This window comes from Thermobia domestica, chromosome 6 (assembly GCF_964235325.1).
Source record: "Thermobia domestica chromosome 6, izTheDome1.hap1.1, whole genome shotgun sequence".
Taxonomy (NCBI): domain Eukaryota; kingdom Metazoa; phylum Arthropoda; class Insecta; order Zygentoma; family Lepismatidae; genus Thermobia; species Thermobia domestica.
The window spans coordinates 244,180,010-244,203,715 of NC_137459.1; the positions used below are offsets into that span (position 1 = coordinate 244,180,010).

Consider the following 23,706-nt stretch of genomic DNA (forward strand, 5'->3'; position numbering starts at 1 on the left):
GCACGTCAGGGGAAATCAACGAAAGCTCTAGAAAGAAAAAAAAATATGTTATCTCAACTGAAGATACTAAAAACAACGTATTTTATTTAAGCATGTTTATCAAATTTTATGATTGTATTAAGAGTCAGTTGCAACGGTAGATGTTAAATCTGTATGTATCTGTTTAATTATGTAAGTTTAACTTATCAGATTAAAATTCAATGTCGTGGAAGTTACTCTGAAGTAAGAAACTGTCAATAATGAAGTAATGTCTATTGATTGCCGACAGGAACGCAAATAATTTTAAGTATTACTGAAATAAAGAAAGAAATAATCAAATCATAAATATAATCTAGGTAGTATGCAGTGGTGCATAATGAAATTAAAAGACTTAATTAATTTTAAAAATACTTCTTTGCCATTGTATGTGAAGTTATTTTTGCACATAAAGGGATACATCAAGATTCGCTTTAATTTGTGTAATATATAAGCAAACGATAGTTTCTTTTCCTTAAACGTTTCAGGTTCTAGAAGTGCATTAAAGAGGTAAAAATAAATCGGGAGAAAATATGAGTTAGTTTATCTTTATGTAAAAATGTTTAATAAGTAATGAAAACCGTCGTCTTATTTTCAGAAAGTACAACAACGTTGCATTGACAAAAACCTTCCTTATTCCTTTATACACCTAGTGATTAGTATTTGCGCTAGGACTGTGTAAAAATCGTCGTTTTTGTTAGTGATTTTGTCGTCTTTATATAAATCATAATATGTATTGTTCTGGCTCGAGTTGCATTTTTCCCGTGATGTGTACTTTACCCTAGCCTTACTTAACGTATTTCAGTAGACAAGTTAGTTGGTGTTGCTGTGTGGCGCCGTTTGCATGCACATTGTCGGCAAATGTTTAGGTGTTGTAGAAGTAGAGCATGGCGTCACACTTCATGGTAGAACTGTATCATTATATCTAATCAGAAATAATATTGAATTTACATGAAAGTCATATCACTGTAAAGTGTTCTCTATATATATTAGGAAAGTTAACTCTTCCCTTGGCATACATATAGGCAGTGTTAGTTCTACTTTTAAAGAAAAAAATATTGTTGTCAAAATATTCATAAGAAGAGGTTTTCTGATATAGATATTGTCTAGATAGAAAGGAAATTCTATAAATTATATTTTAAAAATGTGTATCTACGCTTGCACGATCAATTAATTATCTATGTTTTCTGTTAATTTGGATATGTGTCAAATTTAGCTGAATAGATTACTCTGAGTTAGCCAAAATAGAGTTATGTGAACTCAAAGAGAACATTACACGGATATTTTTTATTAGCGAGTGTTATGGAGACATTAGAGAAGCGCTCGCAACATCATAACAGTTAAAACAATGAACCTCTTTATGACATATCTGTTAAATATCGTAAAAAAAATGGTTTAATATAGTGATAATTCTTCAAATTTTGTATCTTAAAAAATTTTCTCTTAAAAGTGACTAAGTACCCTTAATTAAATTTAAAAAGAAACAACGGCAGAAATGCTTTTATAAATCGTTTTTGTTAAACATTTAGCTTTAGTATGTAATTCATTTAATGCAAATTGGGTTGACTTTAGTATACTAAATGTCAAAATCTGATTACAAAATACTAAAAGACGTTGAAAGAACATCAAAAGTTAAGAAATCGAATTTTGTTTTCGATAACACATAATGATAATTAGGTTTCGTTTCCCGAGGTTTCCAAGTATAGGACTTCTTCCGTGTGTATAGTTGTTTCACTTTGAGTTCACTTCACTAAGAATATGTGATTAAAATGAAATTGTAGTTTTAAACTATTTACAGACTAGGCGTGGTGGTTTACCAAATTAGTAAAAGAAGAAACTTAATGGTAGAGAAAGGATAATGTTACTTGTTCTGATTCCAGCACGTACTATTACTTGAAAACAAATACATTATTCTAAAATGTGTTTTGTGCAACTTATTTCACGGAATTGATCTTCCAGGAGGTAAGTTGTATCACGCACTAGAGACATACGGAAGTTATGAATGCTACCCAAATATTAGATGTGTCTACCTGGAATTCTTTTGTTGGGATTTTCGACGGAAAACAAAATGTAACAATATATAGAATCAGGGCATTCACTGAATTGGAAGATTGATCAGTGAACGTTACCAAATTCAAGGTTTTAAAGTAATCGTCTCATTTTAGTCCAAAAATAGTATTTATCATGCAACAACAAATTTTCAGGGACTTAAAAATTTTTAGCGTTTTCCAAATTACAAAACTGATATATGCATATAAGGATAATTAAGATGTTATTGTAATTTATGTATTTCGAAGTTTTTTGATTTCCCCGAAGAATACATGATAGCTGGCTGCGAGAATAGCAATGTTATCAGTGACAGCAATTGAGTTGATTTTGTAACTGGTTTTAAACAAGAGTTGTTTGTCTTTCTTATTTTTACATAGAAACGAAGGGAACACAAAGTGTGAATAGCCGACAATTAGATATAATATATATATTAGTCATTTATATGGATATTACCGTAAACATGTTTATTGTATTTAAGCGCAATAGCATATACAAGTGTTGGCATGTTAGTTTGGATAATTATAAAGATATGATGTCAATCTATCATAACTAAATCAAGGTATTAACCAAATGCAGGGACGTACGCAGGGGATTGATCATGGGAATTCAAACCTCCCCCTAAATCCCGACTTTTCTGTAAATTTAGTCTAATATTAGGGATGATTTTATAAGTTTTAATATAATTTACCCCTATATTGAATTTGGACACCCACCCCCGAAATAAATTCCTGCATACGTGGCTGATCAAATGTATGCCAAAACAACAAATAAGGTGCTCTATTAGGAATAGTTTCAGTTAAACATTCTATGAATTTAATACTTAAACTATTTACAAAATGTTAAAATAAAACATTGTAATCTTAAGCTGCCGAAACACTAGAAACAAAATCAATATATTACAAATAGAAATTAGTGTCTTGGTTCATCAATGTGTTGCTTCTTCAATGATAGAAGCTTATTGGAAGTAAGTTTTGTGTTAAAATTACAAAATACAATTAAAAGTTAATCAGTAGCTACTTCTCAGCATTAACTGTAAATGAAAATAGTGGTGGAAAGTCCATATTACAGTTTATGATACTGTACATTGTAGAAATGAGTGAGTTTCCTCTTCCTTTTTGCTAATTTTAACCCCGAACGATAGGAGTCTAATAAAATGAAAATCAAATGTATTGTATAAAAATCCGAGTATTTTCAAGGAATATTTTGTTTAAATCCTGAGAGTAGGGAGTATTTACTTTACTTTCTCACGATTGACCCATTTCAACTCCAAGCAATAGAGGAGATTAGAAATCCTAGAAAAATTTAAGCTATATTCTACCAAAATTCATTTTTTTTTTTGCGCGCGAAAGTTTCCTTGAACATATATCTTAAAAAGCATATGGGGTAAATTGAATCTTTTTTTTTTTTTTTTTTTTTTTTTACTGACTTCAGATCCAAGTAGTGTGAATTGTGCCAAAGAATCAACAAATATATACACGACAGTATCAAAATGAAACAATTTTACGAAAATTATCGCGGCGGAGTATATATATATTTGGAGCCAGGAAAGGAGAACAGGAGATATGTTCCTTCTCAGTTTCGATTGATTTTAAGCCCAAGTATTGGTGATGATTATGAAGCCTCAAAAAATTTTCGCCATATTGAATCAAAATCTAATTTGTTTTACGAAAACTAACGTGTAACATATATTTTAATCGGGAAGAGGTACTGTACCGCACGTTTGAGGAACTAAATTCACTGTTATTCTTAAATAATTTAATTACTACACTGAGAACTGTGGGAAAGTCTCATATACAGAGTATTGTATGGAAATCCAATAATTTTAACGATGCTTTCGTGGAACTTTTTTCTTTTTACTTGAGGCGAGGTAAAACCACTTCTTTGTCCTTCTCTGATTTTAGCTCCATGGAGTGTGGATAATTGAGAAGCCTCAGAGAAAATGTGCTCCATACTTCAACAAAATCGAATATATTTTTACAAAAATTATCGTGAAACATTTTTTTAACAGTAGGATAGAGGTAAATTCAGCCTTTCGTTCTTGTCAAATTTTAAACCCAATGTGCGTGGATAATTTGAATAACCTAAAAAAAACTATAAAATCTATATTTTGTCAAAATCGAGTAATTCTACGTATTTTATATTAAAATATTGTCATGTATGTTTATTACCGAACTTTCAACAGGGAAGAATTTTATCCCCCGTTACTCTCATACTCTTTACGCATGGCAACCCCAAACATTGGGATTATTTTGAAAGGTTGGAGAAAGGTGCATACCAATTTTAATTAAATCAGATAAATTTTAGAGAGTTATCGTGGAACGGACAGACACTTAAATGCTGATTGAGTCGAATGGTCGGTACTAACATAAAATTGAATTACAATATTGAAATACACTTCTTCGCACATCGTTTAATGTTCTAATAATATCTACTTAAATGTGTACATTTTAAAAATTCTTAACAGAAACTCCTGGCAGGAAGTTATTTCAAATAATATTCGTCTTACTGCACAGTCAATTGAAAGAAGTGTAGCATAATTATGAGAAAATAATAGAAATAAGAGACAGAGAAGAGTTAGGTCCACCTGTAATTGTAATGGGATATTTTAGTTCGGTGATGAGGGGAGGAGAGGGAGGTTGAATAGTAGACAAATGTGGTTTAGGAGAAAGAAATGAAATAGGAGAGGTACTGATCAATGTCTACAGACAAAGTTCACTAGTAATTGGGAAAACTTGTTTCAACCATCATAAAAGGAAAATACGTGCATGGAAACCCTTCATGGTTGTCTTAATAAATAAAATATATTATATTATGGTCCATAAAATACATCGGAATAGCTTATCATAAAAAGCACGATAACCCTTCCCAGAAACCTTGTCTCTGATTATAACCTGTTGGCAGAAGTGGATATCTAACTGAAAAATGTAGCAGGGAGAAAAGTTTGAAACCAGAAGTTGGGTACTGAATATTTGGAATATGAAAAAATAAGTAATTTTTACATAAGAAAACTTGGATAAAGGTATTCAAATGCGGGAAGGATAGACACAGATACAAACGGGAGGTGGAAACACATGAAATTTTGCCTGGATCAAGCTGCGGAAGTAGTAGTCATGTACCACAATCAGAAAACGGTTAAGCAATGAAATGAAATGAAAGTTTAGTTTTGCATCTCACAATTATGTCCTTTAGACTAAAGGAAACATGATTAATGAAGAGTAAATAATAATGAAAAATGGAGAAATCAGAATGAAGGAGCGAATGAGAGAATACCGAGAAAACCCACCCAAACGATGTTGTCCGTCAGAAACTAACTTCGATCCAGGGACTCCTAGGACCGGAGATAAGCGCTCTAGCATTTACCCATGCCCCCAGAAAACAGTTACGAAATCATAGATTATGGAACAGAGGCCATAGAAAATGACAAAAAGAAAGGGGCAAAGTTATATGCAGGAAGGAAATAACGAATTACAAATAATAATAATAATAATAATAATAATAATAATAATAATAATAATAAATAAAGCAACGTAAGAACGGTACAAAAGGAAACACATGGACTTGGAGGACTTAGAAAGAGTTACAAACTATGAGGAAATGAACAAGGAGGTGAAATCTATGGAAAAGGGAGTATCAAAATGACAGTAAAAAACAAGAATAGGAAAGTAGTCATCGAGCAGTCGAAGTCTTAAGAAGATTGAAAGAACGTATTGAGACTTTGTATAAGAATAAGGATAAATGCAGTATGCAATAAAGATAAAGGGCTTGCCATACTTCGAGACGAGTTGTGAAAAAGAAAGAGATCCGAACCAAAGAGCTTTTGCCGGAAAGGAACGGAAAGGAAAACGTAGTAGATAATATACCAACCGAATTCATTAACAACATGGAGAAAAGAGTAAGAAAGAATTATTCCGACTTTGTAATGAAATATATGAGATGAAAAAGTAGTCAAAAGATTTCTTGAAGACGACAATGAAACCAATGGGCAAGAAATCGAACCAGAAATGATGTGAGGACTACAAAACTATTAATTTCACATCAGACGCACAAGAAAAAAACGTGCTTCAAATACTAAAGAGAATGCTGTATAGAAGAAGAAAAGAGGAAGTAAAGGCGTAACGGTTTGAGTTTAGGAAGGGTAAGGATACAGAAGATGGTATTGACTTATTAAGAGTAATGGGAAGAAAGATTCATAAAAAGCAGAAGTTTTTTTTTTTTTTTTTTTTTTTACGTTTAGCGTTCCATTTCAGCACAGAGAAAATATGAGACATAGTCTTGCAACTTAAGAAGAAATCTGGACCACTGTAAGTCGCTCAGTGGAAACTGGGATCACTTGCACCAAAAGCGCGCATTAGCCACTAGATAAGAGGAAAGAGCGGAGCTGCGTGTTGCGTTTACCTATCTAGAAAAGACTTTTGACCGGGTGAACTTGGAATTGTTAATGAGAGTTCAAAGAAGGGGAGGTTGGAGTGGAAAGATCAACAACTAATAAGAAACGTACATGAAATAAGAAATGTGTTAAAATAGGGGAAGGAATAATAGGGAACTGTGCATTAGAAGAGAGAGTTCGATGAATAGGAGATGAATTTGGACTTTAAAAGCATCAGGAGTGTAACTATTCATCTAAGTAACCTCGAAAATTATGGATTGGACACTACTATCGGTCGTTTTCGATTATTTTTATGTCACTTATCTCTACCTTATGTCGATGGAGGATGGAGTTGGACTTAAACGGCATCGCGAGTGTCATTATTCATATCAGTGACTCCGAAAACTGGATTGAATACTACTATTGGTTACTGTCGATTATTTTTGCATGTAACTCACTTTTCACCACACTGTCCGCATGCCGATTGGACTTTGTTCTTGAACTTATCGGCAGTGTCACTACTTATCTTAGGGACTCCGGAACTGGGTTGGACATTAATATCGGTCGTTTCCGATTATTTTTACGTGCCAACATATCTCACCCCACCTTACACTCCATGTTGATGAAGGCTAACCTTGGACTTAAACGGCATTGAGAATGTCGTTATTACTCTCAGGAACCTCGAAAACTGTGGATTGGACTTCAATATCGATAATTTTTGAATGCTTCTTCATGTCACCTCAATTTCCCACATATATTGTAACCCTCGAACCCCTTTGTAATATGTATTTTTATCAATTTAATATTACATTATCGGGACGGGGACAAATAGCTTCGATGCTGACATCCCCATTAAACCGTAATCAATCAGTCAATCAATATCATATTATCCTTGGGAGACCTAAGGTTGATAACCAGTCAAATATCATTTTAACTGGTTCAACAGTTACTACGAGATGCGATTAGACAAAAACTCACTTTCACTTTTGTATAGTAGACTAGCCTTTGGCCAGCTGGTGGCTTCGCCCCAAGACACCCCGTCTACTTGGCCTATAAAATTTTGCATCTCATATTTTAGTCTTCACTTCTTAATACTCTGTTTGTTCACTTGCATTTTATTTATAAACTAGCTGAAATACCAGTTATTTGCACGGGCAAAGTAGGTGTATAGGAAACGTTTGAATCCTCTTTCCACTTAGGACACGCATTTCAATCAAACTGTAATAATAGTGATCAACTTTAATTTTGGCATAAATTTTGAAACACTTTATCCGCATAGTATACAAAATTTAATCGAAGTGACATGATAAAAACCCACCTTGAGGTAGATACTCAATATATTCCAATAGTTATTTCAAAGGAGTTAGTCGATTTTTCGAACCCCAAAACTATGAATTCGACACTATTCGCGATCATTTAATGTTTTTTCTCCTTCTCGTCTACCATGTCAATATGAGTTGAACTTGTATTTAAACATTATCGGGTTTTGTCAGTATTCATCTTAACAACCGTGAAAACTATGGATTCAACACTAATATAGGTCGTTTTCGATTATTTTTACATGTCTCTCCCTTTTCACCTCACTCTGGAGGTGCAAGGGTGTCATTTTATTCATACTCGGGGCTGAATCTGGACTTAATGTCTTCGGGAATGTCAGTATTCATATCAGTTACCCCGAAACCTATGATACAACATTAATATCTGTCGTTTTGAAATATGCTTGCGTCACCTCTTTCTACCCCCTACATCTAGTAAAGCTAGGTGTATCTTACTCAATAGCACTTTTTCCCAGAATATAAGTCAGACGTGTACCAACTTTGGTTGAAGTAACGCAATATGTTTCAGAGTTATGATGGGACATACATACACACCCGTTCGTGCCCAAAATTGGGCATAAATGTAATCGGGATTGGCACCGAACAGCTTAGCGACTCTGCTAACACAGTAATCGACGATGGACCTCGATGAATTCTACAGTAATCTGGGCCATTTTAGACATTTTATTTTTCATCCCTTCTCATCCCATATGGATGAGGGCTGAATTTGGACTTGAATGGCATTGTGAGTATGACTATCTATCTCAGCCACTCAGAAATCTGTGGATTTGACACTAATATCTGTCGTTTACGATTAGTTTTATGTATTACCTTCTTCCCACCTTTTAGAGGTGCTAATAGGGATTGAACATGAATTTAAACGGCATCGGAAGTGACACTATTCATCTCAGTGGCCCCAAAAACTATTGATTCGGCACTAGTATTGATCACATATTTTTTTATTATTTTGACATGTTTCCCCTTCAGATACAACCCTGGGAGCGCTAGGGGTCTTCCCTCCACTGGGGGTTGAACTTATACTTAAATGACTTCTGGATTGTCACAAATTAACATAATGACCCCAAAAACGATTGGTTCGACCCTACTATCGATCGTTTTCGATTATTTTACATGTTACCCTCCACGCTCCAGAGGTCCATAGGTGCTGATGTAGCTGAACTTTGACTTAAATGTTATATGGATTGTCACAATTCATCTCAGTGACCCAAAACCTATGGATTCTAGATTAATATCGGTATTTTTGATCACTTTATAAATCACTCCTACTGTTTCACCAGTTGTTCTAGAGGGTCTTATTAAACTCGGAGCTGAGCTTGAACTTAAAGGTCACAGGAACAGTGACCAATCAGCTTAGGATCCCCGAAGACTGTGAATAAGGCACTAATATCGATTATTTTCGAACATTTTTACATGTAGGCATATCACCTCTCTCTACGGTTGCTAATGGGGAATGAACTTCGATTTAAACAGCATCTGGAGTGTCACTATTCATATCAGCAACTTCGAAAACTATGAATTTGACACAAATAAAAACCCTTTTTAATCATTTTTATATATCTCCCACCTCCCACTCCTTCCAGATATTCTAATGGGGTCTTCTCGGTATTATTTTTCAGATTGTAATTCAGATTGTAATTAAGTTTGGTTAAGATTGCTTCAGGAGTTCAAGATTTATGCAGTAGCAAACATACATTCATATACTAATTTTCTGTCTAGCACAATGTTAAGAAAATTTCAGATCTTTTAAAAATGCATCGGATCGAATTTGAAAACCCTCATAGAATCCCCGAAAAGCAGATTTTTTTTTTAATTTCTGACGAATTTTCTGTTTTTTCAGTTTCAAAAACCTAGGAATATTCCAAATTTTGACTTTGTATTCCAATTTGAAGTACCTAAATTTTAAAGTTTTTATTAAAAAATATCTGAAAGTATTTATTTTTGATAATTTTTCTGTGGGTTTTTTCCGGGAGGCTAAAAACGTGCCAAATTTCATCATCGTAGTCCTCTGGAAATACCTAATAATTACGGAGTGTAGAAGGGAGAAGATATTTATATAACATCGGAATAATATTTGTGACTTAATTAGATATCGCTATCAAAAACCTACAAGCATACCAAACCTCAAATTTTTATTTAAATTTCACTTACACAAAACATGAGATTTAATGTGCAAAAACATGTCTATTTAAATAACATAGGGAATGTTTTCTTCTCCTTCTTAGAGCTTCTAGAAACTAAAAAAAATATTCACTGTTGACATTTTTTCTGTAGGTTAGTTTAGTTCCTGGAAGCTTCAAGCATGCCAAATTTCATCATTACAATCTTACCGTAAGTTCCTGATGATTATGGGGTGCAGAAGGTTTCACATTTAAGTAACATGGGAAAGATTTTTCAGTGTCCCATAAATCCCACTAAATAGATTTTCTTTTATTTTCTGATTTACATATGAAAACTATCAAAACTCTAAAACCATACCAAATTTCAAGTTTATATTCCAATTCCAATTACCTAAAATATGAAATGTAATGTCCAAAAAACGCACATTTAAATAAAACTTTTTTTTTACAAATTTCTTGTTGATTCTTCTCCTGAAGCTATAAACATGCCAAATTTCAGCTTTCCACGTCAACTGGGAGTATCGGGGTTTTTTATGTCAGTGAGTCAGTTCATGTAAATTTAGGAGAGAAACCAGATATATTAGAGATAATAATAATAATATATTAGAGATAATAATAATTTTATTGCCTCTCCATTTTCTTCTCGCCTTACTTCCTTCCGTTATATGTTCCATGTAAAAAAAAAATGCTAAAAACGCGTATCTAATTATGTTAAATGAACAGTACAGGTTCCGAATTTCGTGTCTCTACCTTTAAGAGATTCCGAGATATGGATTTCTTATTATAATGATTATAATTTCCAACCCTTTTCATTCCTTCTAGGTTAAATATATAAAAAAAAACGCCGGGAAATGTGTCTTATTATTTTAAATGAGAAGTCCATATATCAAATTTTATACACAGAGAAAAATCTGTTCTCCGGACAGCGGTATATTGTACAAATATACGGTATCCTCTTGCTTACTATAGAAATCAGTACGGAGCATATGTTATCCGTATGCTACATACTCACTGTCCTTAGATGTTACATTATGCCGTTGCAGGACGTCTGACATCTAACAGTTTTCCATATATCGCATGCATATACTTATGTTACCTTCGTCAGCTATATGTTATATACGTCCATTTGTATGTGAGATCCTGACCGCTTACATTGTATCATACGGAAAGTACGTATAGATGGAACACTTATACAGAAAGTATTATAAAACATGCGTTTTCGTTATATGTTTGCTGTACGTTAAGTCCAAAAACTACAGGAATTACGCATTTAACCTATCGTTTTAAGTACGCCACCTACAATTTTTTTTCTCAGTGTATATCTAAATTTCAGAGATTCAGAAATATTGGCATATTAAAATAATAATTACTATCCCTATTTCTTCCCTTCTCCGTCGAATTTCCAAAAAACTCTTCCTTAGTTAGGCCTTACATCACAAATCTTATTTTCTGTCCAAATTTCAAGTTTCTAGATTAAGTGATTTGGCCTGGACGTTGAACAGTCATTCAGGACTGTTTTATATAGAGAAATAACCCCTGTGTTTATGATAAATTTATCTACATCTCATTCATCAAATTGTATCAAGTCATTTAGCTTTAATATGGGAATAAATATGAACCCATATAAAAGCGGTTCAGGCGAACATAATAGTAAGCGCCACTTCCGATGAAATTGAGCATGAAATCTCCTACAGGTAGGTATATTCCGATAGGAGATATCGGGATGCGTTTTTTTGTAATCGATTCAACATCACAAGGATAGCTTCTATCTCGTCCGTTAATTCTCTATTCAAACTGAAGGTGGTTCAAGTTTGTCATTTGCGGTTTCATAAACGAAAATAGTAACAGATAGCAAGAAGCTTTTTTTTTTTTTTTTTTTTTTTTTTTTTTTTTTTTTTTTTTTTTTTGCTAACGAATTACTATATTAAGATAACATATCATGACTACCCACTTCACTCTAGCAAAACAGAAAGTGGTTCAAATTTACAGCTATTTCCGGTTTCAATATACGTTTCAACGTTTGTCGCTATAGAATGAAGACGGTAACAAATAGAAAGAAGTTGTTTTTTACAAACAATTGAGCATCTCAAGACACCATATCATGACTACCAAAAACAAAAGTGGTTCAAATTTATTTTCCTTCCGGTTTCAATACTGATTTGTGTAGGGAAAAACGGTAAATGACATCAAGATAAATATAAAATCTCATTAAAATGGTTATAAAATCTCATTTTTAGCAATGAGTTGACATACAAATATGACTTGCAATCTGGAAATATATATTGGTTGTGTGACACCCCTGTAAAAAGGGGTAGCATATAAAAATAATCGAAAACAGCCGATATTATTGACGATCCCAAAGTTTCCGGGGTCAATAATCTGATTGATGACAGTCCCAGTGACGCTTAAGCCCAAGTTTAGTCAATAACATGCACGATGACTCGCCTGGTAAGTGACTGGGGCAATGCCGAAGGCATTGCTTATCTTGGGGCAACGTCAAAGATGTTGCTCGTCGTTATTCATTAGTTTTAAATATGTATAGAAATTATTCTTCAGGTGTGGAGCCGGACATCTGGTAGTTAATGTTTATAAACCACCTGACTACGACCCATTCCGAGCTCTGGCCTTCCATTTACTGACTTCAGAAATGCAGCTTCAATCTCACAGTAATTATATCAAAAAATGAAATGAAATCTTTGAGTTTTACGTCCCACGTTTATGCCGGTTAGGCTAAAGGAGACGGTGATGATGAATAATGAATGAAATGGTGGAATGAAGAAAGTGGGAGGAAACGGGAGAAAACCGAGAAAACCCACGCACGCGGTGTTTGTCCACCACAAAGTTCACTTGGCAGGGGCTGGGATCGAACCCGGGACCCCAAGCATCAGAGGTGAACGCTCTATCACTGAACCACCGCGGCCCCAGTAATTATATCAATAGACTGACTGAAACTTTTTCCGTTCTTCGCGGGAGAGAAATAGATGTATCGAAAGTATTTTAACGGATATGCACTTGAATGGGAACATAATTATAAAAATACGCTAGATAATATATTTTTGTTATTCATTTTTGAGCCCCCTACTGAATTACTATACGCCCTTTAATTAAAGTGGCATGATAAGAATCCATTCTGAGGCTGATACTAACTATACTCCAATATTCATTTCAAACGGCTGAAGCGAAGTGAACTGAAGTCGGAGTATGGGTCGCAAAATACTGACTGCTGATTGGAGCCTGAGTATGTTGACTCTTTCTACCATAACTGGAGTTATCTCCTGAGAGACCAAGAAAAATATATGTAGCCTCATTCGCGAAGACAATTTGAATAAGTGTTTAATCATACAAAGCCCCTATTAAAAGTTCAGAATCATTTTAACAATTTAAGAGTGAATGCCGTTGCTATTATTTCTATAATACTTTATATTCTACTAGCTGAAATGCCCGTTCTTTACGGGGAGAATACGTTCATGAGAAATATTTGAATCCCCTTTCCCTTTAGAATCTTTATTTAAATGAATGTTAATGATATATTTACAAAAGATACAGGAGAAGATATTGGCATAAACATTAAAACAACCCACCGCCACAGAATACACCTTTGTTCATATTGATATGATTAAAAACCCAGCTTCACATGGGTACTATTTATATTTCAAAAGTCATTTCAGACGGGTCAGACGTTCTCCCGACCAAGAAAATTATGAATTCGACACAAATCTCAGTCATTTTCGACATTTTATTTTCCACCCCCTTTTCTCGATGGGGATGAACTTAAACGGCATTGGGTGCGTCATTATTCATTTTAGAGAGACCCCGAAAATCATAGATTGTACAGTAAGTCGTTTTTCTTTTTTTTTTTTTTTTTTATTCATTTCCATTCCCACCCCTTGAGATATCTTACTTTCACAGTACTTTTTTTTTCAGATTTAAAGTCATATCTCTACCAAGTTTGGTTAAAATTGCTCCAGATGTTCCGGACTCACAACGAAATAAACATTCATACACATACATCCAAATGTGAATAGATGTGCGAGTAACTCCTTCGGTGTTGCCCCTGTTGATTCCCAATCCAGCTGACATGTCCGTTCGTGCCTAAATTTGGGATTAAATTTTATAGTGATTGCAATTTAATAGCTTGATGAACCCAAATAATGAATTTGGCACTAATCTCAGTCATTTGAGACAGTTTATTTTTTTTATCCTTTCTTCCTCCCCCACGCCGATGGAGGCTGAATTCAGACTTTAACGCTATCGAGAGTATTAATCTTAACGACATCGAGAACTATGGATTCGACACTAATATCGGCCGTTTTCGAGTATATTTCCATGTTAACCCCTTTCCACCACCTAAGGGTGTTAATGGGAGTTACAATTAAATGCTATGTGAAGTGTCACCTATCAACTTAAGAACACTTAATTGATTTCAGAAAAAGAAACCTTCATGCATAAGTGGTTAGTGTACGCACCTTTGATGTAGGAGACCCGGGTTGGATTCCCGGCGGGAGCTCATGTGGTTCGGTTTCCACGTTAATCAGTGGGTTCCGTCTCATATACCTTCGCTGCTGAAAGGAACGTTAAACTCAAAATCAATTCAAGTCAACTCGATTACAGAAAATTGCTTTTCTCTCCCTTATTACGGTTTCTAATCTGTAGTGATAAACGCAAAAACCGGAAATGATTGATTTCTATCACTTTCTGTTTGAATTTTTCTTCTAAAACTGAATTTGTTTGCTAATATTTTATTCTCTACATTTTAACCAAATTTATTGTTGATCCGTCAAGTAGTTAAGATATTTTGTCTCCCGGACCGACGGATGGATGGATACATGGACAGGGAAAATACATAATGTACAAATGAGCTTCTATAAACCAAACTCCTTAAGTGACCACAAGTGTGATTGTTTCGTTTATGTTTAAAGTGCATTTTGAGCAAATGACCTAGACTTACAGTCATTTGTATACCATTGTTTTCAGTTTCCATCTTGGGCAAGTTCTTGAATATTTCCTCAACATTGTGTATCCGGAAATGCTGCATCAAAAATGGAATCCGGAAACAGGCACGCTTATCATTTGACTACGCGGGAGGTTGGGACAGAAGTTTAAAAAAATATGAAAATAACCATGAAGTTTCCCCTTTGATTTCAGTACGATGTGCCGGTCACAGAAGGATACAGTATATTAAAGTCTAAACGCCGTCCTTTGAGTATCCCGCAAATATCCCAGAAATGTTCAAAAAATTAGGCATGAAATTCCATTTTAGGATTATAAGCAGGCATTTGGATTTCCACAAGACGCCCACGAAACGTTCAATGACAAAAATACGTCGTCTTCTGACCTCCCGATATCCCAAAACTAATGTTCAAGGGACGTTGTGTACTAAATTTGACTATGAGGTCATAGTATAGCGTAAAATTCATTCTGGAACATAGTTGAAGCGCAAAAATCAAACATCAATGATACCCTTTGTATGTGTTGTCAAAGAGTGTTCTGCGAAACAAAAAAATTAAAACATCGGTGGTAAGTAGTTGGTGGGTGCTTCAGATTATATGCCCGTAGCCAAACTCCCTCTATAAAAATTGTTACGTGAGTACCTTAAAATTCTGAAACATGTATTTTTGGATAGCGCAAATATTAGTTCCTAAATGAAGTCTCGAGTTGACCCGACTACAGTAGGTCCCATAGTTTTGGAGCTATGGACCTTTAAAGTTCTTTCTTTTTATGTTTTCGGCAGCCTATAACTCCGAAATGACTATTTCTGCACCCAAGATAGTCTGTACTTCTTGTCTTATCTTGGTGTTGGGAATCACCTCCCAAACGTTGTCGATGTTGTTTTGAAACACCCTGTATATTTGACACTAATATCAACCAGAATCTCCCTCGTGGCTATATGCTTTTCGTATGTGCATTTGGCGTAGGAGACTTAAATTCTATTCCTAGAGGTAGTTTGTGTGGGTCGGATCCCCCGTTATGCTCTAGGTCCACGTCTGATATAACCTTGCTGCTGAAAGAGACGCTAAATTCCAATCCACTACCATTAATATCTATCGTCTCGGGTATTTATCCTCCCCTTTTTACGTGTATATTTTGACTCCTCTCCAGTCTCCACTCCCGAGCCTAAAATCGGAAAAAGAGCTTCGTACGTGCCTAGATCTGATAAAGATCTGTCTGTGTGCAAAATTTGGTGCCCCTATGTGTGAAAATCCTATATCCAGGACCTCATCCTATGCGAAAATCTGTCCGCATACACCTATTCATACATATTTTCTCTAGATATAAAATAAATCCTTGCTGACTATGTGATTGATTTGTTTGATCAACGCCTTATGTTAAAAACTTGAAATTCGGACACGGCATATGATTTGTGATGTAAGGTTCCATTAAGGAAGGATTTTTGAAATTTCGACTGAGAAAGGAGTGGGGAAAGAGGGATGGCAATTATTAACTTAAAATGTCTATATATCGGAATTTCTGAAGGTTAGAGACATGAAATTTGGTACATTGACTTTTCATTTAAAATAATTGGACCCATGTTACATCTCTTTCTGATATTTGATCCACAAAAGGAAGAAAAATGATTGAGGTCAAGAAACGGGCGGGAATTACAATTATAATAAGTTGTCCATATCTTGGAATCTCTTAGAGATATGAAATTCGTTTTTTTGGACTTCTCATTTAAAATAATTAGACACGTTTTTCACCAATTTTTGATACTTGTCCTAAAAAGATCAGGAGAAAAGGCGGGAAGAAAAGAGTGGAGTTACAATTGCTATGATTAGATGGTCATATCTTGAAATTCGTTAAGCTTAGAGGCATGAAAGCTGACATTTAGGTTTTTATTTTAAAGTAATTAAAGACGTGCTTCAACGTTTTTAGTTGTTTCCCTTTGAAAGGAAGAAAAAAGGCCAGAAGAGAAAAGGATGGAATTATAATTCTTAAAATAAGATGGGCATATCTCGAAATCCCTTAAGAGTAGAAATGTGTTAGGGATATGAGGAGTGCCAGGCCATAGGTCTATCAAACGCGGGGTTGTCTGAGGGCGAAGTCCGCAGCTAGACGAAGGCTAGTTTCATATATAAGTATAATATAGATATTTTATTATATGTAAAAAAGAGTGTTTTATTATTTGTTTGTGCTATATACAAATTATCGCCCTGGCATTGACATACTTCTAGGTAGCTATAAGGAAGAGGCCGTAAGCTATTTAGAATTTATAAAATAAGTATACTATTGGAGGGAAGGAGAAAAATTACAAATCTATGCCAGAATATACCTTAGTATCTCAGGAGTCCCTCAAGTTAGGAAGATGAAATTCGGTATATAAGTTCCTTATTAAAAGTAAGTGGTCACTTGTGCCGGCCCTTAAAGAAAAATCCGCTTTGTAGAGGGAAGGTGGTAATTCCAATAAGTATTTTCAATATATAAAAAATACATCGACGTAATCGATCTCGTCGTTATGGGAAAACGGCTGAACCTTTACAAATGAATATTGACAGCACTACTAAGAAATTTGAATAGGTTGTATTATAAATAATACCGTAGTTGCAGGAGTGTCAATAGTACTTCTCTGAACTCTTAGCAATGACTTTTACAACACAAGTGAAAAGGATTAATTCGAGTTCAGAAATCAACGAGTTGTTGATTTGCCATGAAATTCTACGCTTCCCTTAGTGTCAAATAAATTGTACGAATTAAAACAGATACAAGTTATCATACACTTTAAATATATTTATAACTTCGTTTTATTTAGTGAAATAAATTACAGAAAAGGGTCTTATATCTTTTAATTTGATTTCAAAGAATCTACATTGATGAAGTAGTGGTCGGTGCTCACTCTGTCTATTTTGCCACGAGTTGTAATAGAGTACACGCGTTGCTTTGATTAATAACTTGATTAGAAATTGTGATAGAAGCTTATTTCCAGAATACTTTAGTTCCGTGGTTATTATCGGCCATAACTGAAAAGTTCGTGAGTAACGGTAGACAATGTTCTAGTTCAAGTGGCTAATCAGTGCCAAAACTAGAAGGCAGGTTGTCTATTGTAATTAAATGAATGTTTTTACAATAGAGTTTGTAATCGTTGTTTTCTTTTCATACACGATTGACTGAGCTTTGCTTCGCAATGCAGATAACTTGGTATTATAGGCAGCCAATCCTTTTCATTATTCCTCACAGCCATTAGACTCTATATGATATAGATAAAAGTGTACAAAAAAGTTTATTTCAATAGAAGAAAAGATAGTGATGACACTTTCAGTTTTCTCGCAGCTCTCTGTTCTTATCGGAAACATGCCGGTTCGCTTGCCAAATTACGATTTGTGAAGCCAACAGTTTTCTTGCATGAAACTGTGATTTTAGAAGTGCGAAGTACTTCATCAAATTCACTATAAAAGGACTTTGCATGCCTTAGGGTGATTGGAAAATATTATAAATTATAGGCATTCTTAATGTTCTACTAATGTTGTACTCGCTTTTGGTGTATCACACATAATATTAGTTTATCTCATCTATATTTAATACTTTGAATTCTGGTCTTATTTACGTCGAATATTCCTTAGCCCTGGACATATTTGTCAGTTTTTTTTTAAATACTGAGCTTTTTCTTATTAACGTTCCGTAATGAAATTTTGTCGGTCGTTTCTTTAAACCTTAAAAAGTAATTTTCAAAGAATGTATATTTGTTTGTTGAATATTATCTTTAAAAAATATTGAGTACATATAAAAATATGAAAAAGAAATTTCTATTATCTATTTATATTCTTATGACATATTTGAAATAACAATTAATCTTACTCTTATTTTCAATTTGTTGACTGAATTGTCGCGTAAAATATGCGAGAAAATTCTAAAAAGGAAAACTGAAAAGACGTAACCTGATGCAGTAGAGAATCATCTACGTATAAACATTTCAGAAAACAATTTGAGCTAGGAATCCTTTGTGCATTCGCATATCTGAAGTGTGTTTTGGTTAAAATGCAGAGAAGTGTTTTAAATAAAAATGGTTAAAGTCATAAAACAATGATATTATAGTTAGAATTTTAAAGTAAACGATGTAGGTCTACATATACATCGTTAGGCAATTAAGCTTCCTGGAAATCGATGTTTGCTTATAGCGATAATAGTCAAAGTGTTAGAGAGACATTGTGTGTTACGAAAGCAATGTTAAATACTATGACATAATTTTTTTTTTTTTTTGCTAAAAGTAATCGTCTCTTACGCACAAAGAATACAAATACATCAAATGAAGGTTTAGAAGACCAATATGTAACAAAAACAACAACAAAGCCACTTAGATTTTGTGAGCTCCCCCGTGACTAAATGGTTAGGATTCTCACCTATAATTCCAAAGAGCTGGGTTCAATCCACAGTGGGATTATGTGTGGGTTTAGGTCCCACAATATACACTGATGAGATTTCTATAGCCTTGGCACTGAAGAGCAGCTTTAAACTCCAAACAAACAAGCTACATTAGACTTAATCTTAAAACTAAATAGCAATACATCTCTTTTCACCTTAGGGCCGCTCTGCCTCAGTGATAGAGCGTTCACCTCTGGTGCATGGAGTACTTGATTCGATCCCAACTCTTGCTAAGTGAAGTTCGTGGTGGACAAACACCGTGTGCGTGGATTTTTTCGGGCTACCCCGTTTCCTCCCACTTTCTTCACTCCATTATTTCCTAAAATTCTCATCATTGTCAACTTCTTTAGCCTAGCCGGCATATCCATGGGGCGTAGAACTTAAAGATTTATACTTTTCACCATCTGATTAACATTATCGGCAGTATATACTGTATTATTACATGCAAATGGCTTACTGTAATAAAAATGTTTCCATTTCCTATGGTCACCCATTAATCTGTTCATATGTAAAATGAAATATCGAGTCTCATATTTTCCAGTGATTACGCTAGATGGGGGCAAGAGGGTGGAATCATCTACCCCTAGGACTTCCCCCAGACATATTGTGTTGTAATGTAGGTCAAATAATACAAAATTATTATTTTCTGTATCCAAATAATAGCTACCCCCAAAAATGTATCTGTCTGTATGCCTACCCCAAGAAATGAAAGCTGGCGTCGTTAGTGTTACCTTCTGTCAACTGCAATGCTCTTTTCACCTTCATTATCCATTCTGAGATATTTTCTATCTCGTCACTCAAAATCAATTCATTGTCAGTATCCTAATCAGTTCCTTTTCCTGTTTCTAGTAAGCCCTTTCCTTCTCCACCATTTTCCCCCAAAACTTCCACACTGGCTCTTTATTTCATCGAAAATGCTTCCATGGACATATGAAAACTTGAGAAAATGGATTGTAGTATCTTACATATGAAGGGTAAGGGGAAAAAACAAGGAATGTCCATATGTGTGCATTAACGGATGCTTTGTCCTATCTGTTGGTGACTTTTGGTGCTATTTGACTATATATGCCATACATCCGTAGATGTACAAATGTCCATGTAAAAAGGGGCAAAAATTGACTAACCTTATTTATTTTGTACGCGGTTTTCAACATTAAAACGCCGTTTTCTCAAAAATGCAGTTTTGTAACATTCCTTCTTTTTTCCCCTTATCCTTATGTAAGTCACATACCTTGAATTTAGTTGCTCCAGTTTGTCACCGCTCACATTTTTGGATGTTACCCAGTATTAAATTCAGAGCATTTTGTGAAGAAATACCTGAATTAGTTATTACAAATACTACTGTACCACTCAGTCTCTTTCGTAGATTCTACAGTCATTTAAAGGTCATAACGCTTTCCATAATAATTTGTCTTTTTGCATTTAATTCGTAATTCCTCCCATATTAAGAATTGTATGTATTCATGGAAGGTGGTTGTTTCTTTACAGAAGTATGCAAAGACCCCTAAGATCATCATAATCTCTTCATAGCTCAGATCTATAAAAATACGACTCATCTTTTGTCAATTATTGTTCGGCTCATGTAGTGGAAAGTAATTGCTGGGGATTTATTTTTCACCAGCGTCAGCTCTAGTCAATTTGACGCATGGTGCAAAAGTATCATTTGCCACCCCCCCAGGCATCCTTAACCTCGATTTTAAGTACCATAGACCATCATAAATTCTAGTGGGTTAATGAAAGATTTCGGTTTTCATACCAGATTTGTGCTGTCTTATGTGCAAATACATGTGTTGCTCATACGGTAGAGCCAGAATATACCTGAAAATATCAGAAAGAAGAATAAAGAATTAAACGTAATGAGAACGAAACCAAATGAACAACTCGGGAGAAAAAATGGTAAACGCCATTACCGGTAAAATTGAGTTACTAGGTGGAATGGGTTGTGATCGAGTCATAGGTAATATGTAGGTAGTTTAATTTCGGAAATGTATCTGCAGAAGTCAGGTAAAGCTTGTTTGGTATGTGTCATTGCATTCCATTGCATGGGAATGTTGTACCTTCATTCCCAGTTTACTTAAAAGTTAGAAAATGTGACATCGGATTATGTTTTCCCGAGCCTCTCAAATGCACTCAGTTTGCACTTATTTTACGCAATATAATGTCAAAATTATGTATATATCTATATGCTTAGGGGATGATAAGATTTCTCTCTCGCAGCTAAGATCCACATAACTTCTTTATAAAAAGTGACATTCATCATGTCTATAGTCTCATATCGTCGTATGAGAACCAAAGGAACATGATTCCAAGAATGGAATTTTTGTTTTCTTGGATTATGTACATAATTCCGAAAGTCCCACTTGGTGTCATCTGAGTGTTATTGAACCTCACTTTGTCGTGCCTTGTCAGCTATGCAATAATATCAAAATCGTAAAATAAAGTGTTTTTGCCTACATTTGCCGACTGTTGCCGACCGTCAGAGTCGGCAAAACAGTCGGAAAGACCTCTTTCCGACCCTCTGCCGACTACTTATGCTGGCCTCTTTTCGACGGCGGTGTCGGGGCATTTACGGCTGTTTGCCGACTGCTCGGCAAGACGACTTTCCGACGGCGGCGCCGGCGCATTTAATGCTCATTTCTGGCTGTTTGCCGACTGTTCGGCAAAGCAACTATACGTCGCGGTTGAAAAACGCAATGAAAGACGCCGGCATACGGCGCCGGCAATCCGACCGTGGCATCTGGTCGGCATGGACAAATTGTCCGTCTGTAGGCGGCAGAAGCCTGATGGGGTTATTGAAACAACATTTGTTTCAGAAAAACAACTTTTTTAATCTCTTCAGTAAACCTACGAAAACGGAGTTGCGTTACTCTGGTTCTCATATGACGAATACAGGAATTGCTCGATTATCGCGGTTGTTGCTTCGCCGAAAAATAGCAAAATAACCAAAGCACTAATAAAATCGGGATGAATAATGCGACTAAAATGAACTATTATTACCAAGGATTTTACAAATCTATTAACTTAACTAGTTATTCCCCAAAGCCATGGTATCGCTGTACGCTATAGGTTAAAATTATGCCTAATTAATAGTTTTAGTTCTTTTGTATGGATGTAACTTTTTTTTTAGTTTGTCCACCATTGTGATTAGGCAAATATTAATACTCAAATTTAAATATGGTTTATGGTAATGTGCCTCATGTGGGTTGGCGGCAAAGCTTGTTAATATTGCACTGTCCTAGAGGTAAATGCTAACAACTGTCTGCAGTTTATATACTATGTTCATGTTCCTAGTTACTAAATTATAGTGTGCTTGACATGGATACTTGTTGATTTTATATAAATAACTGGCAGAGTACCCGTTCTTCATACGGGGAAAATAGTTTCATTTTGGACATAAAGGGCTGAGTTTGGATCTAAACGGCATCGGAAGTGTCACTGTTCGTCTCAGCGACCCCGAAAACTATGGATTCGGCAGTAATATCGGTCATTGTCTATCATTTTATATATATATATATATATATATATATATATATATATATATATATATATATATATATATATCCCCATCCCCCAAGTTTCGGGGACAAATTTGGATCTAAACGGCATCGGTAGTGTCACTATTCATCTCAGTGACCCCAAAAACTATGAATTGGACACTAATATCGGTAATTTTCGATCATTTTTAAATATCCCCCTCCCCACTTTGTACCGTCAAAGTGAAATAATAAAAACCATCCCAGCCCCGAACCTCGTTTATGTTGCAAACTTGATCGAGATCGGTCGGGTGGTTGAAGTGGTATGAAGTCATAAGCATAGTCACTTTCATTTTATACACAGGGTGTAATGGGAGGTAATGAAATACTGCCGTAGGTGATTGTACGTGACTAGTACATGAAAAACAATTCAGATGAACATATGTCATGAAACGCCTAGTTTTCGAGTAAATTGGAGGAAACGAATAACAATGAAAAACACCACGTACGCTTTCACCGATTTGTTACTAGTAGTACTATTAATCAAAGTACATGTTTTGGTGAATGACCAGTGGTATGTCCTCAAACGCAGGTGGTAACGTCTCCGGAAACTGAAGGAAAGTCTGTCCATTCAAGTTATTGTCTAGGACGATTGGCCCCACAACAAATTCCAAGCGCACAGCACGTCGGCTCGAGGTCGGGTCTCATATGGCAGTGTGGAGAGCATTAGCGGAGGAAGGCTTACACCCATTTCCAGCGTGAACAAAACCTTCATAATGTTGACGAAGAGAAACGTGTGGCCTTTTGTACATGGGTAACGTGATATGAGCACTTAATCTTGTTCATCATGTTCACCGACGAGGCTACTTGTACGACAGATGGCATAAATAATAGCCACAATTGGCATTATTGGTGTGATGCCAATTCACATGCCACCATCTCCACAAATTTCCAGCACAGATTCTTGGTTAATGTGTATTGTGCCGTGGTGAATG

General features: G+C 35.1%; 1 protein-coding gene across 5 annotated transcripts in view; it reads left to right on the forward strand.

Moving 5' to 3' along the window:
- onecut (homeobox protein onecut) overlaps nt 1-23,706 on the forward strand; it is a 588,009-nt gene that overhangs the window by 432,495 nt on the left and 131,808 nt on the right. The gene's annotated exons all lie outside the window — the stretch shown is intronic.